Below are 18,337 nucleotides of genomic sequence, written 5' to 3' on the forward strand. Positions count from 1 at the left end.
CTGCTGTGTGCTCAGTGCTTCAATGGTGGAAACACCATGAGAGCGTGAATAGGGGGATCCCAGAAGGCTTCCTGGAGGAGGAGGCATCTCAGCTGACACCTCTCAGGCCACTGCTCACTTCCCTGCCCTCTGCTCAGTTCTGGTTTCGGCTTGCTCTTTTCTGGGTTCAAATGTCAGCTCTGTAGTGTCCAGGCTGTGTGACCCCAGGCAAGCTTTAAGCCTCTCTGGGCCTCTGCTTCCACATCTGGGTCATTTTTGCCTGCTCTGGGAGGGCCGAGGTTCTTTGTCTGAATTCCAGTCCCTGGCATGTAGTTCGTGCTCAAAAACCTCACGGCGCGGCCTAGGGCGACGGCAGCAGTGGCGGGACGGGAGACGCGGAGCCGGGGAGCGGCCCGCCCATGGCCCGGGACCTGCTCGGTTGCGGCGGCGGCGGCGTTGCTTTGTCTCCCGGGCAGCCGAGCCGGCGCAGCCGCTGGAGAGCGCGGATCCAACGGAAGGAGGCGGGGGCAGCCAGAAAGTCCGCGACCCACAGACTCGCCTCTTTCCTGCCCTAAGATTTAATAAATCAATTTTCTTCCTGTCTTCTATCTCATCCACAGACAATATCCTCTTAAATAGGATATTAGATTGCATGCATGAAGTTAAGCCCATGTGGAGTAGGAAAACTGCCTCATTGAAACAGATCTTAAGATGTCCTTAATTCACAGGAACATTAGGAAATTTTCAGAGTGCATCACCAACCGACGAGATAAATATTTAAGGCAAGAGTTCACGCTTTTCAAACCTTTGAGGCTGAAATAAATATTTTGAATTTATGGCAAGTCCAGTAGAAGACCACCTCCCAACTCAAATCTGTATTGAGTGATAGAAAAAGAAAATGGCTTGAATGAACCCAATAAATAGCAAATATTACAGAGACATCCTCGTGTACAGTCCAAATTTAGAAACAGAGGTTGGTTCTGAATCAGACTTGGCTTTCAATAAAATATGAAACAAGGAAGAATGGGAAGCCTCTGTTTTAGAAAGGTAGGCTGGTTACAATTTGGTGGGTAAGACAATTTTCACCGGCAAAGATTTTGAAAGAATATATGAGAGGAAACTGCAGTAGTCAAAGAGGAAGTGATTAAGGCATTTCCCAAGAATTTCAGAAAAACCAGGTCAAAACACGGTCACACTCTGACAGCGTTCAGGAGGAGGTGCGGAGCAGACATAAGGATCAAGTGGTGGGAAGAGAAAAAGGTCCAAGTCCAAGGTTCCCATCTGCTGAATAGACAAACCTTCCTTCTGGGTTGAGGACGGGCTCCAGATAGGCGCCGTGAAGAGGGAGCATTTGTGTGAAAATATTTTTAATTTCTAAGGCCTAAAGCTGGATTTTGGATGTAACTCAAGTCTGAGAGAATTCAGATAGAAAACAAAAAGCAGCAATGACTAGTTCACCTCTTGTTTTAATCTGGCTTTAAAAATAAAATCTTATATTTGTCATTATTCTAAATGTATCCAAACCTTTCATGATTATTATATCCTTAATTCCTATGTGTCAGTGATACACTCTAACAGGTTGTGGACGGGATAGAAAGTGAGATGAGAGAAAGGGAATGAATATTCTTAGCCTGTGGTTCTATGGAGCAGTTACATTCGGACCGAGCCTGGTGGGCAGGGTCAAAAGGGACGCTGGGCTGAGACAACTCTCTGTGGAGAATAGTGACCATTTGTTGCCTAGTCATAAATTATCTGCTGATGAGTATATATTATGTCTTTCGTCCTGGAATGAGGTAGTGTAACTGCCATTTGTGATTGAGGGAACTACGTTTTGGAGACATGAAGTAACTAACCATAGTGCCAGTATTGATGAAGCTAGAATTTGTGTTCAGTTCTGTGTGATCCAAAAGCCACATTTTCCAACTACGTACCCTACCGACGATTGCATTTCCATCATCTTCAAAGTGGTGTGTGTTATTGAATACTTACTTCATCCAAATCAAGTGTAAGACAAAAATAGACTTCAGCTTTATTTTTAGCTCTTCTACCATTTCACCTTACTTATATCACTGCTCCTTTCTACTTCCAAAAGGAGGTAAGTATCAATCACAGCTCCATATATTTTGTTGTCTTGCATCAGTTCTGCAGTTCTATTAGTGTATCAATAGAGTGCCCTTTCATAGAGTTTGACAGAGGTGAGCAGTATTGGGGAAAATCCAGTTGCCAGGAATGTGTCCCTTCTCCCCATACTTTAGTGACTCTCAAAAATAATTTTCTCATGTCTGATAGTAAATGGTGAAGCACTCCCTTTCTCCCAATTCCTGGATCTGATATTAAATTGGAAAAATTCCATGATAGAGCAAACTTTGAAAAATCAGAAACACTGAATATTTTAAAAATCAAAGAATAAAACCTTCAGAGTCTGTGATGAACCCATTCATTGGATGTGATTTGGTCACACGTGTTTCCAGCTGGGACAGATTTTTTGCCCTTTGAATGGAGACTGCTTTCTACTTTCTTGACTTGGATCACCTTGGTGTCCGGGTCCATGTGATTTAAGCTCAGTGGTCATCTCTCAGCCTTTTCATAAGTCAGTTCCTCAAATCCATTGGGTGAATGGCACAAAGTTTTGGTTTTAGGCCATTACACACTTGACTCAAAAACCCATGGGGTCTAGTGGAAGAGGGAAAATCTTCATTAAGTACTTTTACCTCTTTTGATTAATTTTCCATCAGAGTGCTTACATTTTTTTTTGGTATGTAATGAGAAATGAGGGCAAAGAAGGTGAGAGACCTTTCAGTAATCTTTATACTCTCCTGAAATATGCATGACAAGCGCTAGAATAAAGAGAGAAGAGGTTTGTCCTTTGCACCTTCATCTGTCTTTTCCTCAGTCCGTCCCACCCAACTGTGTTGCTTTCTTGCTGTTCAGAGCCCCACCTATTGGCTTGGCCACCAGAACTGCTGTTTCTTTTGGGTAAACATCCCACACTCCAGAATTTGATCTGCCAGTTCTTAACTGTCCTGTTTTCTCAAGACCCAGTTAAGTGACTAATCTGTTAAACCATTCAATCTGTTAAACTAATTGTATAAACCTGTTAATGAGTAACAGGGACTATCAAGGGATCCTCCTTCCAGAAACCACACATAAATGAATGACTCTTCAGCTAGAAGCCACCAGGAGAGAAGTTAGTGTATTTTCTTGGCACCATTTAAATCACAAATCCTTTGTGCCCATTACTCAGCCTGAGTATAGATGAGAGAAACCATTCATAGCCCACAAAAACAGTAAATAAGCAACAGTGAAATTCGGGATAGGACTAAAGGATGGAGGACACAAAGGAGCCCTTTGGCCCCAAATCTAGTTAGCACATGGAAGTGACCACTGATGCAGACACCTAGAGAAGAAAGTAGAGGCTCATAGCTTTCTCAGCCGTCAGGAGTATTGTCAGATGATCTGACTTCCAGAGTCAGTTTACCCATTTGTTCATTCTTTTATTCCTTCATTATTTGACATTTCCTGTGCAACTATTATGGGTCAGTCACCTACAGTTAAATGAATGAACAGCTCTGTCATTTCCACAGTTGAAAAGATTAGTTGATTTGCAACAGAGGAAAACAAAACTAGGGATTTAGTTTTGTCTTAGATAAAGACATTTTAAGATGCATTTCCATGCAGGTACAAATAATCTTATATATATATTTTCCTAAAACTAATATAAAAGAGAAAAAACAAATTTTAAAAAGTATATTTTTATAAATATGCACCATTTCATTACCAGTTAAATGATAGTCTTATTTCATGAAGAGCTATCACAGGTTTTGGGGTAATTGCAATAATCAGTATTAACATTTATTGAGTACTAACTATATATCAAGCAACTGTGCCGTGTGCTTAGCACGCATTTTTCACACTTACAACTCAAGGAAAAAAAATCCTATGAGGCAGGTTCATTATTGCCTTCTTTTCCCAGATGAGAAACAGATCTAAAAATGCTGGTCTTGGAACTAGTATTTAGAGCCTGGATTTGAACCCAGGAAGTCTAACTGCAGACTCTGCAGTCTTTGGTCTGTGTTACACTTCTTTACCCCAATTTTTTATTTTAAAAAGTTGTAAACCATAGAATTTTGAAAAAATAGTGCAATGAGCATTCATTTATCATTTACCTAAATTCACTGAATGTTAATATTTTGTTATATTCTCTTTCTGTATGTACATATTATATATATATGTGTGTCTGTGTATATTTATACATACATACATATATGTGTGTGTATTTTGGAAAAATCATTTGAAAATAACTTGCAGAAAAACTGTGTCTTTAAGAAAAATTGTATTCCTCTATCCAGGATCAGACATTGCATTTTGTTGCCATATTGCTTTAGTTCCTATAATCTAAAAAAGGCATCCTATCTTTGTTTGTTTTTTGAGACATTGATATTTTTGAAGACACTGAGCCAGTTATCATACAATATAAATTTGTCTGGTTGTCTCCTTATGATTAAAATCAAGTTAAACATTTTTATCAAGAATACTGCATAAGAAATAGAGACACAGATGTAGAGAACAAACATATGGACACCAAGTGGGGAAGGCCGGTGGGGGAGGGGGTGGTGGTGGGGGAGGGATGAATTGGGAGATTGGGATTGACATGTATACACTAATATGTATAAAATAGAGAACTAACAAGAACCTGCTGTATACAAAAAATAAATAAAATAAAATTCAAAAAAAAAAATACTGCACAGATAACACGTACCTCCTGTTACTTTTCTTTTAAAAGTAACGTAATGTCAACTTATCTGGTTAACCTCAAGATCGCTCTGTTGTAAAGATACCCCTTTCCCTCTTTCTTTGATGCTCAAATTGCACCAAATTTGGACAATGAAAACTCTTCCAAACCAGTTTCTATGTTCATTTGAAACATAATTATTAGTGTTTGAGCATTTCCTTGCTTTTTTTCCTCAACAATTATTTTCTACTTTTCCTACCCTGGACCTGGAATTGGCCATTTCTCCAAGGAGCTTTCGTTTAGTTTAATGAGGAACGATATTAGAAACCAAGATCTGGGCTCTATTGTATTCTTTGATAAAAGACAGCCATCGTTTTTTTTCTTTCCTTTTTAAAAATTAATTAATTAAAAAGCACAGAACATAAAGTTTGCTATCTTAACCATTTTTAAGTGCACAATTAGGGTTGTCATTGATTTTAGGACCTTTAAGAAGACCTAGAATATATATGAATATAAATAGAAATATGTGTGTATGTGTATTATTCATATTATCTTAATAAATTTATAGGGCTTTTCCTCACCTTTTTCCATCCATCCATATTTGTAACTTCCTTTTCTCACAATGAGAAGCTTGATTCTCAACAATTTATTAATTGCTTTCTTCTATATTACACACAAAATAGATTGAGTTACCACATGCATACCATTACCAACAAAAAACCTACTAAGTTCAAGATTTTTTTTGTTTTTAGAATACATTTCACTAAGGATGTGTAAAAATTCATCTCACTAAGAGTATATTGTCAGAGTACTCTGTTCAAAAGTTATTTAAATGATAATCTCTGACTTTTATAATTTTCAGCTATTCATTTCCTTCTTTTACTTAACTTCATTTTCTGAACTGAAAAATATTTTCATGATTCAAAAGTCACTCCCACAGAACCTGTATTCTTAACCTATATTGTGTAATTCATTCATTTATTCTTTCATTCATAATGAGAACCAGGCTTAGTTCTAGGTATTGAAATATAGCAGTGAGCTGGAAAGCAAGATCTCTGCCTAGTTAGGGAAGATCACCACGAAACAAATAAAGAAAGAAGATAATTTCAGATGTTCTTAAATTCAATGGAGAAAATCTAGATAAGTTGATAAGACAGAAACTAAGAATCGGGACAGAAAGAGCTACTTTGGATTAGGAAATTCAAAGATACCCTTTCTGAAGTGGCCTTTGGACCAAGACCTAAGTACAAAGAAGACAGGAATCAGGCTTCCCCGGCAGAGTAAGCCAAAACGCCCTGAGGCAACACCAGTGAATGAGAGAAAGAGTAGTGGGAGGGGAGAGCAAGGAGACTGTCCTGAGGCTCCAGGGAGGGATGTAAAGGCTGTGGTAAAGATTTAAGATTTTATTCTAAGAGTTACAGGAAGCCTAGATGAGCTGTGTAAGGAGAGAGGTATAAGATCTGGCTATTTTTGGAAGGTCACTCTAGTTGCTATGTGGAGACCTGGTCATAAGCGTGCAGAGGAGGAAGTAGGCAGGCCCATGTTCAACAGCAGGAGGTTCCTGGCTCAGACAGAGGCAGTAACAGAAAAGACTGAGAAAAGTGGGTAGATCCAGGATATCTTTATCACAAAGCCTCCTGAAAAAAACATTATTTTGACAATTTAATCAGAATGTTCTAGTTGTAATAAAATGAATTCTTTTTGTATTAAAATTTATGAGAGACTTAAAACCTTTTGCGCAGCAAAGGAAACCATAAACAAGATGAAAAGACAGCCCTCAGAATGGGAGAAAATATTTGCAAATGAAACAACTGACAAAGGATTAATCTCCAAAATATAAAAGTAGCTCATAGAGCTCAATATCAAAAAAACAAACAATCCAATCAAAAAATGGATGGAAGACCTAAATAGACATTTCTCCAACAAACACGTGAAAAGATGGTCAAAGTCACTAATTATTAGAGAAATGCAAATCAAAACTACAGTGAGGTATCACCTCACACTGGTCAGAAAGGCCATCATCAAAAAATCTACAAACAATAAATGCTGGAGAGGGTGTGGAGAAAAGGGAACCCTCATACACTGTTAGTGGGAATGCAAATTGATACAGCCACTGTGGAAAACTGTATGGAGGTTCCTTAAAAAACTAAAAATAGAACTACCATATGACCCAGCAATCCCACTACTGGGCATATACCCAGAGAAAACCATAATTCAAAAAAACACATGTACCCCAATGTTCATACCAGCACTATTTACAATAGCCAGGACATGGAAGCAACCTAAATGTCTATCAAGAGAGGAATGGATAAAGAAGATGTGGTACATATTTACAGTGGAATATTACTCAGCCATAAAAAGGAACGTAACTGGGTCATTTGTAGAGACATGGATGGACATAGAGAGTGTCATACACAGTGAAGTAAGTCAGAAAGAGAAAAGCAAATATCATATAATAATGCATATATGTGGAATCTAGAAAAATGGTATAGATGATCTTATTTGCAAAGCAGAAATAGAGACATAGACATAGAGAACAAATGTATGGATACCAAGGGGGAAAGGGGTGGGGAGGGAGGAATTGGGAGACTGGGATTGACACATATACATTATTGATACTATGTATAAAATAGACAACTGATGGGAACATACTGTATAGCACAGGGAACTCTACCTAATACACTTCTGTAACCTAAATGGGAGAGTAGTCCAAAAGGGAGGGGATATCTGTATGTGTATGGCTGATTCATTTTGTTGTGCAGTGGAGGCTAACACAACATTGTAAAGCAACCATACTCCAATAAAAATTAATTTAAAAAAAAGACAAAAAAATAAAATTTATGAGAGATAAATTTAAAAAAATGTTCTCACTCTAAAACAATTATAAAGATTTTTTTTTCCTGTCCTGTGCCATTTGGGAGGAAGTTGGTGCCATGATGCTCCATTGCACTCAAAAAACATTATTGTGTGTTTCCTACAAACAAAAACATTCCCTTACATAACTGTAATGTAATCATCAAATTAGGAAACTAATTTGCTTTACTATGCTCTAATTCTCAGACTCCATTCAAGTTTTGCCAATTGTCCTGATAACTTTCTGTACAGAAAATCCAAGTCAGAATCCCATGTTGGATTTAGTTTTCATGTATCCATAGGCTATGTCAAATCAGAACAGTTCTTTGGTCTTTCCTTGACTTCCATGATCCACACACCTTTTTCCCCAGCTTTATTGATATATCATTGATATACAACATTGTGTGAGTTTAAACTGTACAATGTGATGATTTGACACATGTATATATTGTGAAATGATTACTACAAGAAAAGAAAACCAAAGGCCAATATCTCTGATGAATATAGATGCAGGAATTCTCAACAAAATACTAGCAAACTGAATTCAACAACTAAAACAATCATACCCCATGATCAAGTGGGATTTATCCCAAGAATGCAAGGATGATTTAAAACATACAAATTAATAGATGTAATATGCCACATTAATAGAATGAAAGATAAAAATCATATGATCACCTCAATAGATGCACAAAAATCATTTGACAAAACACAACATCCTTTCATGATAAAAATTCTCAATGAATTGAGTATAGAAAGAATACACCTCAACATAATAAAGGCCATATATGACAAATACACAGCTAACATTATATTCGATGGTGAATGGTTGAAAACTTTTCTTCTAAGATCAGGAACAAGACAGGGGTGCGCACTCTCACCATTCCTATTCAACATCGTATTGGAAGTCCCAGCTGGAGCAATTAGTCAAGAAAAATAAATAAGTCATCCAGTTGGAAAGGAAGAAGTAAAATTGTCTCTGTTTACACATGACACGATCTTGTACACAGAAAATCCTAAAGACTCCACAAAAAAACCTGTTAGAACTAATCCAGAATTTAGTAAAGTTGCAAGATACAAAATCAACACGTAGAAATCAGTTGTGTTTCTGTACACTAACAACAAACTATCTGAAAAAGAAACGAAGTAAAGAATCCTGTTTACAATAGGATACTTCTTCTGTTGTATATCATCAATCACAACAAAATAGGACAAAATTTAACCCAGGAGCTAAAAGATCTGTACACTGAAAACTGTAAGATATTAATGAAAAAATTGAAGAAAATACAAATAAATGGAAAGATACCCTGTATTCATGCATTAGAAGAACTGATATTATTAAAATGTCCATGCTATCCAAAGCTATCTATAGATTCAATGCAATCCCTATCAAAATTCCAATGACATTTTTCACAGAAATAGAAAAAACAATTCTAAAATTTGTATGGAACCACAAAAAACCTGAATAGCCAAAGCAATCTTGAGAAAGAGACCAAAACTGGAGGCATCAGATTTCATGAATTCAAACTATATTACATGGTATAGTGGTGAACATAGCTGCCTTCCAAACTATATTACAAAGTTGTAGTAATCGAGACAGTGTGGCATTAAAAATAGACATATAGGCCAATGGAACAGAATCAAGAGCCCAGAAATAAACTCTCATATATATGGTCAACTTATATTTGAAAAGGGTGCCAAGAATGCTCAATGGAAAATGGATAGTCTCTTCCATAAATGATGCTGGTAAAACTGGACAATCACCTACAAAATAATGAAATTGAACACCTGTGTTACACCATTCACAAAAATTAACTCAAAATGGATTTAAGACTTAAATGTAAGACATGAAATTATAAAACTTGTAGAAGAAAACAGGGGAAAATTCCTTAATATTGGTTTTAGCCACAATTTTTTGTATATAACACCAAAACACAAGCAACTAAAGCAAAAGTAAACAAACAGAATTACGTCAAACCAAAGCTGTTTCTGCACAGCAAAAGAAACAATAAAAAGGAAACCTATGAAATGGGAGAAAATATTTGCAAATCATCTATCTGATGAGGGGTTAAATAGTCAAAATATGTAAGGAACTCATACAACTTAATAGCAAGAAAACAAATCAATTTAAAAAATGGCCAAAGCACCTGAATAGACATTTTTCCAAAGACATACAAATGACCAACAGGTACATGAAGAGATCTTCAACATCACTAATCATCAGGGAAATGAAAATCAAAACCACAAGGAGACATCACCTCAATGTTAGAATGGCTATCAACAAAAAGCTAAGAGATAAATGTTAGCTAGGATGAGGGGAAAAGAGAAACTTGTGCACTGTTTGTGAGAATGACTTAGACACTTTTGATGACTATAAGCTAAGTATTTTGTAAAATATCCGTCAACATAGGTTCATCTGGTGTTCCCTCATGATTAGATTTTCGGGTTGTGCATCTGTGACATTAATATCATGAAGAAGATGTCATTTTCTTCTCATTGCATTCTATCAGATGGTTCATAATTTTTATTTATCTCATTTCTAGTGCTATTTACATTAAGCCCTCATTTAAGGTAGTGTCTGCCAGACTTCTTTACTGTAAATGTAACCCAAGCAGATAACTCCCTCGGCCCACTTGGATTCTACCACCCGGCTCCAGACAACACCCCACTCACCATGTGGTTGCCCTCCTCCTCACTTATTTGGATTCCAACACCCTGTAATGGGTTACTCCTGCGTGGACACCAACTCAGACTTTGATAGTCCAGACCAAGCTAGTGATGTTAACCCCTCCAACTCCCTCAGCTGTGGACACCATTTCCAACTTGCCCAGGCTCCAACACTATGTGTCAGTCATTCCCACCCTCCAAATCGTGTAGACACTATCCTCCCTTGGTGCTCCATATTAGGTCGACCCCTGAATGGACATCCTTCTGACTCAGCTCAGGGCTTACTACCCAACTCTGGACCACCGTTCCCCAAGAAAATGCCCTGTTCACACTGTTAAGGCTCCTCTAACATCCCCTGGAGGGCCCTGCATTTACACAGGTGCCCCTCACCCCACTCAGGCTCCAGCATCCCGTTGTGGGTAGCTGTACATGTGGATGTCCTCCTCTCCGTCTTGGGCTTCAGCTAGCTGCTCTGGGCCATCGTGGCTGCCACCTCCCCCAGAACACATGACTCCCTTGTTCAGCTTCACCTAACAGTGTTCAGATAAAATTGGTCAGGAAGGAAAAAGGAGAGGGAAGGGAAGGGGGAAGAGTAAGACAGGGAGAAAGAGAGGTTTTGAAAAAAATATTCTGAAGCTGGGTAATATCACACAGGGGAAAAGGTGATTTAAAAAAAATCATATCATAGAACAATCAAATTGAGTTCACAATACTTTCAAGGCTAACAATATAAAGCAAAATGTATGAAATTGAGTACCATGACTTAACTGAGAAAAACCTCTAAAATGAAACAAAAATTTTGGAGACAGTATACTTAATGTTTTCAACTAAACTTTAAAGAGATTTTGTATAGTTTTAAAAACTCAATTTACAAACTTTTTCAAAACAGTGAATATTAAGCATTGAAAATCTTTATTTTCCAAGTAATGTGCTATGATTTTAAGAAAAAGTAGAAACACTTTTGGAATGCTTGCATTTTTCCAGAGGAAATCTAAGAGGAAAATAAATGTCACTCTGATATAAAAACTGAGTAGTTCGGGCAACTGTTATGGAGAAAAACACCACCACCTATTACTTTTATTACCAGTAAAATAAAGAATCATTTTTAGAATTAGAATTTTTCCCCTCTCCATAATTGTAGATGTCACTGTTTTCTTTGTTGTGTGCTTTGTGCTTATACAAAGTCATTTGTAATGGCAGAAAGTGTCATTTCCAAATGTCCTAGCAATTCTAGACACAAACGTAACAAGATATATTTAAGAAAAGAGTTTCTCTCTGTATTCCAAAGTTTTCTCTCACTCAAAGAAATAATTAAGATTTGGGACATGACTAAAATGTGAAAGAAAAGAAAAAATACCACAATTTGGAAGTTATTTGTAAGCTGGCATAGAAAGGAGTTAAACTAATAGTTATTACTTGGAAAATTCTTACTTAGAAATTAAATTCACATTCTTCAGGTCTGTCATGCTCTGAAATTTAAAAAAAAGAGAAAAAGACGAGTATGCAGAGTGTTACCACAAATTTCAAAAGTTTCTGATTTCAGATCTATGTAAGCTGTATGAAGTAGAGAACCTAAGAAGTGATTTGAGGGAATTCACTAGTGGTCTAGTGGTTAGGACTTGGCACTTTCCCTGGGGCCTGGGTTCAATCCCTGGTCAGGGAACTGAGATCCCAAAAGCCTCACAGCGTGGCCAAAAAAAGAAAAAAAAAAAAAAAAAAAGAAGTGATTTGGGTAATTTAACTTTAAAACACATGTACCTCAGATCTTTGGTATTTGTTTAGAATACATTCGGAATTCTGGATAATTAGCTAAACTACCTTATTAATTTTGCTTGCATTAGGAGTAAACTCTGTTCCTAAAGCTCGATAGGCCTTCAGGGTCTTCAAAATATACAGATGCCTCAGGGCTCATGTGCAAAATGCTCAGTGGCATGAAGTGAACCTTTCTTTCCTCTAGATGCCTGTAAGATCATACTCTCAGCAAACTCGCATAATCCCCCTTAAAGTGTTAGCTGAGAGATGGGCAGTTGCAATATAGTATCAGGGAGAGGAACACTAATTTTGGGTAAAATATTATCTTAGGATAAGCTAGAAAAAGGGCCTGAGATGAGGATCCTTGTGCAGTGGGAAACTATAGAAGATCCAAACCTTCCTTCCTAAGGGTCTTGAGCCTCTGGACTCCAAGACTTACTAGGTCATGGTCATGGCGGCTAGCCACAGTAAAACTGGGTCTGGGAGCACCAGAGATGGTGAAGTGAATTCCCGAAGTGCTACTACCCATATTCCTTTTTTCCCCATTATGTAGTGACAGTCTTACCTTCTTGCAGTGATCAGGGTCAACTTTCCTCACCAGTGTGTGAGCTCCTTTGTTGCCTACTGAGCTTCTGGCCCAAGAAGTGACCAGGTGGCCACCAAAGCTTTAGGTTTAGAGTGAATCTTACAGTGGCCTCTTGGGGGGAAGCATTTCCCTTCCAGGAACCAGAGACTAAGATTGCTCAAGTTGATCACTGGGAGTGATGGTGAATGGGGTCATTCCTACTTCTACAGCTTGGGTACTGGACCCATATTTTTTTAGTTATTAAAGACACAGGACAAATGCAATAGCCAAAAATAGATTATAGGTTAAAATTCTATGCTGCGCCCTAAAGGGTAGTGACTCATTCTCACAAAATGTCATCTCTAGGCTGGTGTTTCAGCTGTGTCTTTAAGAAGTTGTTCTACCGCTTTGTCATGCCAGTAGCTTCTGGGTGGTGTGGTATGTGGCATGACCTGTAGACCCCATGGTCATGTGCTCGTCATTGCACCTCTTTGACCATAAAGTGGGTCCCTTGATTCAAAGTAAGGTTATGCAGGATACTTGCTCAATGAACCAGACTGAGGCTGGCTGAGGCACTGTGGGTAGTAAAGGCAAGCCCGTCTCTGGAAGACATATCAATCCTGGTCAGGACAAATAATTGCTCCTTCCAGAATGGAGGTGTCCATATTAGAATTTATTGCTGGTCTTGTCTTGGGAAGGAGGCAAATTCCTAGGGATTCCCAAGCCAAGTGGTTTCAATCACCCCAAGGACAATACTCCAGAAAAGGGTGTGAGCTGTTACCAGCAACACCTACAGCAGCCAGTAAAAGAGATTTCCAAGCATCTGGACTTTATAGCTCTTCACATTATCTCATGAGAAATAGGGATAGTATTCTCAGATAGCCACAGAGGCCAACCTGGTAAAGTAATTGAGTGAAGCACGGCCAACTTGAGAGCTAACACCCAGTCGAAAAGTGAAGTGCCAGTGTATTACTGCCAACACTGTTGCCAGATCTAACTTTCTCATGAGAATCTGAAAATCCGGATTTATTTTCATGCAAAATCTCTCAATTTTTAAAATGTTGATAATCATATCATCAGTTTTGCTAATAGAAAACAGATGGAATATCCAAATTAGCATAAATGGAGGAGGAAGGAGAAAGGTGGAGAGTAGATCTACAGGAGCAAATGGAAGATATCAAGCACAATGACCAATCCAGAGTTTAAAAAAGCACTCTGGGTCAATAGGATGCAAGCACTGTCTTAGTCTGCTTGGGCTGCCATAACAAAATACCATAGACTGTGTGGCTTAAACAACAGAAATGTATTTTCTCATGGCCCTGGAGGACAGAAGTCTGAGACTGGGATGCCCGCATGGTTGATTTCTGGTGAGGGCTGTCTTCCTGGTTTGCAGTCAGACACCTTCTCACTTTACAGGGTCTTTCCTTAGTGCATGCATATGGAGAAAGAGAGCCAGAAAGAGAAAGGAAGAGGAGGTGGGGGGGTGGGGGGGACTTTCCCATGTCTCTTTTTATAAGAACATTAGGGGGCTTCCCTGGTGGCGCAGTGGTTGAGAATCCGCCTACCAATGCAGGGGACACGGGTTCGAGCCCTGGTCTGGGAAGATTCCACATGCCGCGGAGCAACTAGGCCCGTGAGCCACAACCACTGAGCCTGCGCGTCTGGAGCCTGTGCTCCGCAACAAGAGAGGCCGCGATAGTGAGAGGCCCGCGCACCGCGATGAAGAGTGGCCCCCGCTTGCCGCAACTGGAGAAAGCCCTTGCACAGAAACGAAGACCCAACACAGCCATAAATAAATTAATTAATTTAAAAAATATATATATAAGAACATTAATCCTATAGGATCAGAGCCCCAGCCTTATGACCTCATTTAATCTGAGTTACTTCTTTAGAGGCCCCATCTCCAAATACAGGCACACGGGAGGTTAGAGCTTCAATACATGAATTTGGAGATTTGGGGGGCAGGGGGTGCAGAAACATTCAGTCCATAACAGTCATCAAATAGAAAACTCAGATAAAACAAAACAAAACAAACAAAATATGTCCTCCAGCTAGCACTGGAGCACCAGTGTTTGACCGCTGATATAAACAGCAACTAACTGCTTACATACAATGTTGGCCCTAAGTCTGCTGCATTTGTGTGTGTCCCAAGCTGTGAGTCAGACGGTGTTTGGATCACAATATTTGATATACCGTTTAATTGATTACCCCAAGTTTTCACCTGTAAAAAGGAATGAGAAATCTGGGAAAATTAGAGAACTGGAAAATATGTTGCTGTGCTTTTCTCTTGAGATGAATTGTCTGGTTCAGCAAGTGCTGACCTAGTCACTTTCTTGTTCTTTTTGATTTCAAACCGAGCTCTGCATTCCAAAGCAGTAAGCGGAGGAACAGAGAATTAAAACAAGATAGAACTGAGAATAGAAATCAAGCATGTTTTCACGATCAGCATCAGAGTAAGTTAAGCTGTCTCAGTTAATGTACTTTAATAGAGCTTTCAATCAAAAACCAAAAAGAGGCCCAAAATCCTGAAGACTTTGTCCTCCAGCACTCAAAACTATCTGTTCTATATCTACATCGATATCAAAGTGTGGTCCACAGGCAAACAAATTCAGCATCATCTGAGAACTTGTTAGAAACACAAAATTTGGCCCCACACAGACACACTGAATCAGAAACTCTGGGGCTGGGTCTCAGCGGTCTGTTTTAACTAGTCCTCCAGGTGATTCTGTTGCACACAGCATTTGGAGAGATTTAGCTCTATATTCACAAGTTGATGGAAGGAGGTAGACCTGGGCAGAGAAAGGGAAGAAATTGGCATTTCACTGAGCATCTACAGTGTCCCAGGCACCGTATTAGGAGAACCAGTGACAGCATCAGGAAATGAGCCCAAGTCCATCCAACTCCAAAGACCATGTGTTCGCTCCATTCACTCAAATTCCCTCCTTAAAATATGTATTAAGTATCTCTATTGGGCCAAGTGCTTCGTATGTGTTATCCTATTTAATCTTTACAAGGGTTCCTGAGAGGTAGGCTAGATGATTCCCATTTTACGAGTCAAGAAAATCAGGCTTCTAGAAGTTAAATCATTTTCTCACTGTGACATAGCTTGTCAGTGGCATAGATGGGATTTACACTCAATTCAGAATGTCATAAAGTCCATGCTCTTGCCTTGCCTTTCTACACCACGCTGTTTCCTTAGTTTGTTCAATCTTCTACCTCGGTTTGCCACTCCCTACCTGTTGCTCATCTGTTTTGTGTGTTAGAAAATTCAATCTTTCTCAACTGGCATGCTGCATCTGAAGCACAGAACACAGGAAATAATTTAAGTGGCTATTCTCTCAATTATCCCAAGGATGGTCCTTAACTAGCGCCTGGGGAGATGCATGGGCGGGGGCGGAGTAGAGAATCCATTACATACAATGGAAGCCTTTGGCATTACTGCTCAATTCTCTCACAGAACTCCTTGGAGCAAGCCTAGAAGACAGATGGAAAACCATTCTTATTAACCCATCTGGCAGTTCACTTTATTCTCTTTTTCCCAAGCTCCTCTTTGAATATCTTCCTTCAGTCAGAAAATTTGCCAGGAGAAAGCATGGTATAGTTGAGAAGAATTTTAAACCCAACACGTCTGGTGGGTAGATGTACCTCACATGATAATTCACTTCCATTTCCTTGGCTTCTGTTTCTTCACAGGAAAATGTTGTCTGGATTTGTGAATGTTGAGGACCATTCTGTCCGGCTCTAGCATTCTATAGTTTATGAAAAGAAATTAAGCACTACTGTCAAATCATCCTTTTTTATTCCAAAGAGGAAAAAAGAAGCTGAAGAAGGGTTTACATGTCTCATTATTGTAAGTATGTGTGTATCTTTATTGGTAATCTCCTGGGACCCTTTGGATATTACTGCACGTGGTTTTCTTCTTGACAGTGATGGAGTTCAGGACACACTACCCCCCAAATATGGGCACCCTTGGCATATTGAATATTTTAAGCTGAAGGCATATGAGAAAATGACAGAAGCAAGAAGGTCACTCTGACTTCCCTTCCCTTCCCTTCTTCCCTGAAACAGTTCGTAAAACCCTCACGTGAATGGTGATCTCCCGGTACCCAGAGGAAAGAAGCATCCTTATCTCTGAAGACAAGGGAACACTATGAAAAATTCTAACAACCTCGCTCTAACTGAGACCTCGCTCAGTTTCCCTCAGTTCACTACATTCTCCTCATACTTCTTAACCTATCTTACTCCTCTGTGACTGTCCACTTTTTATCAAACCCAGCATAAAATACACAGGTTTAACTTTCTCTGGATCTTCAGTTCCTTTTGAAGGCTCCCAGGCCACATAAAACTTATATTAAATAAACCTGTATGCTTTTCTCTTATTCATCTATCTTTGTCAGTTTAATTTTCAGACCCAGCCAGCAACTCTAAGAGGGTCAAGAAAAACTTTTATCTCTCCTACAATATTCATAATTATTTCCTTGGATATGTTTTTGTAAAGATCTTTGTTCATGAAACATCTTCATTTAGAATTCAAGTTAGGATTAGGGGTGAAGGATATGGTTACCCTAATAGTTCCTAAGAAGCCTTTATGATGTGGTGAATCTAACCTATTTATGGTGCCTCATTTGATTCAGTTCAATTCAATTTGACCAGTTTTACTCTTCAGTATTTTCCCATGTCCATCCCTTGGAAACATTGCATTAACTCACGGAAAACTGGCTAGAAATTCTCTTCCAGTGGAAAAGGTAATGCCATGAGTGACTAGGCCTGCTAATTAATAATTTTAGAGGTTGTGATGGAATGTTCTTTAGTAGGAAATTCGATTTTGAAAGAGTTAAGTCCATTTTTATTGTCTTGAGCAATATGCATGTATAAAGATTCTCATATCTCTAAAACCTTAAATTAGAAGCATTATTGGCTGACTTTTTAAAAAGTATCTCTCCCAGAAGGAGAACAGTAAAAAGTGTTGCCTTTTATAATCATCCGTCATTTATCCAGTCCATACATCCATCAAATTAAAAAAATTCTTTATAAAGAAAATCCAAAATATACTAATCAAGCAAAACTAAGCAAGGGTTGTAGAAAATTAGATTAGTCAAAATAAGACTTGGAGAATGTTCCAAATCTCTATCAACTGGGTTGTTTGTAGGTTCATCAGAAGAGAATTTAAATGGCCAAAGGGAGGGGGCAGGGAAGAGTCCACTAATGCTTAACTACTTACAGCTGTTATTTTAGCGTCCAGCCAATAAAGATTTATAAACAGTACATTCTTTGCTTCATGCTGAGTTCCCTCAGTATGCAAAAAAAAAAAAAGGATAAAATTCAGCATGGTTGCTTTCAGCCTAAGACTAATACTTTATGGAAAATGAAGAATGAGAAAGTAGCACTCTGAGAAAGAATTGGTATCAAGAATTAAATGGAGTGATCTCTTATAACCATCCCCAGGTGAACCAGCTGTAATCTGCATATGCTAACAAATACTTCTGCTAAAGCATTAAATCTGTACCCATATAAGGTCAATAAAAGTATGCTTTTTTTTGCCAAAGTTGCAAATGTACAAATTTGCCAAAATTTTCTAAAGCTCTCCCAAATAAAATCAATGTTCCTTCCCTTTTTAAGAATTGGGAGCCAACAATCTTCAGACATGATTAACTGTGAGGGTTAGACTATACAGATATGAATACTAAGCATATGTATGTCATATGTGTATAGTGTTCCGTTGGAATTAAGTAAAATTAACAAAGTTTATTTAGCATGTTGAAAATTAAGCTTAATTATAATTGGGTTAA

The 18,337-nt window shown here is 38.5% G+C and overlaps 1 long non-coding RNA gene across 1 annotated transcript in view; it reads right to left on the minus strand.

The window, feature by feature from the left end:
* LOC309663507 overlaps positions 1-18,337 on the minus strand; it is a 52,331-nt gene that overhangs the window by 14,212 nt on the left and 19,782 nt on the right. Inside the window, exon 1 of the long non-coding RNA XR_014265323.1 lies at positions 1-18,337. This exon is cut by the window's right edge and continues 19,782 nt beyond it. This is a non-coding gene — a long non-coding RNA (uncharacterized lncRNA).

This window comes from Balaenoptera physalus (assembly GCF_965194825.1).
Source record: "Balaenoptera physalus genome assembly, chromosome: 6".
Lineage (NCBI taxonomy): Eukaryota > Metazoa > Chordata > Mammalia > Artiodactyla > Balaenopteridae > Balaenoptera > Balaenoptera physalus.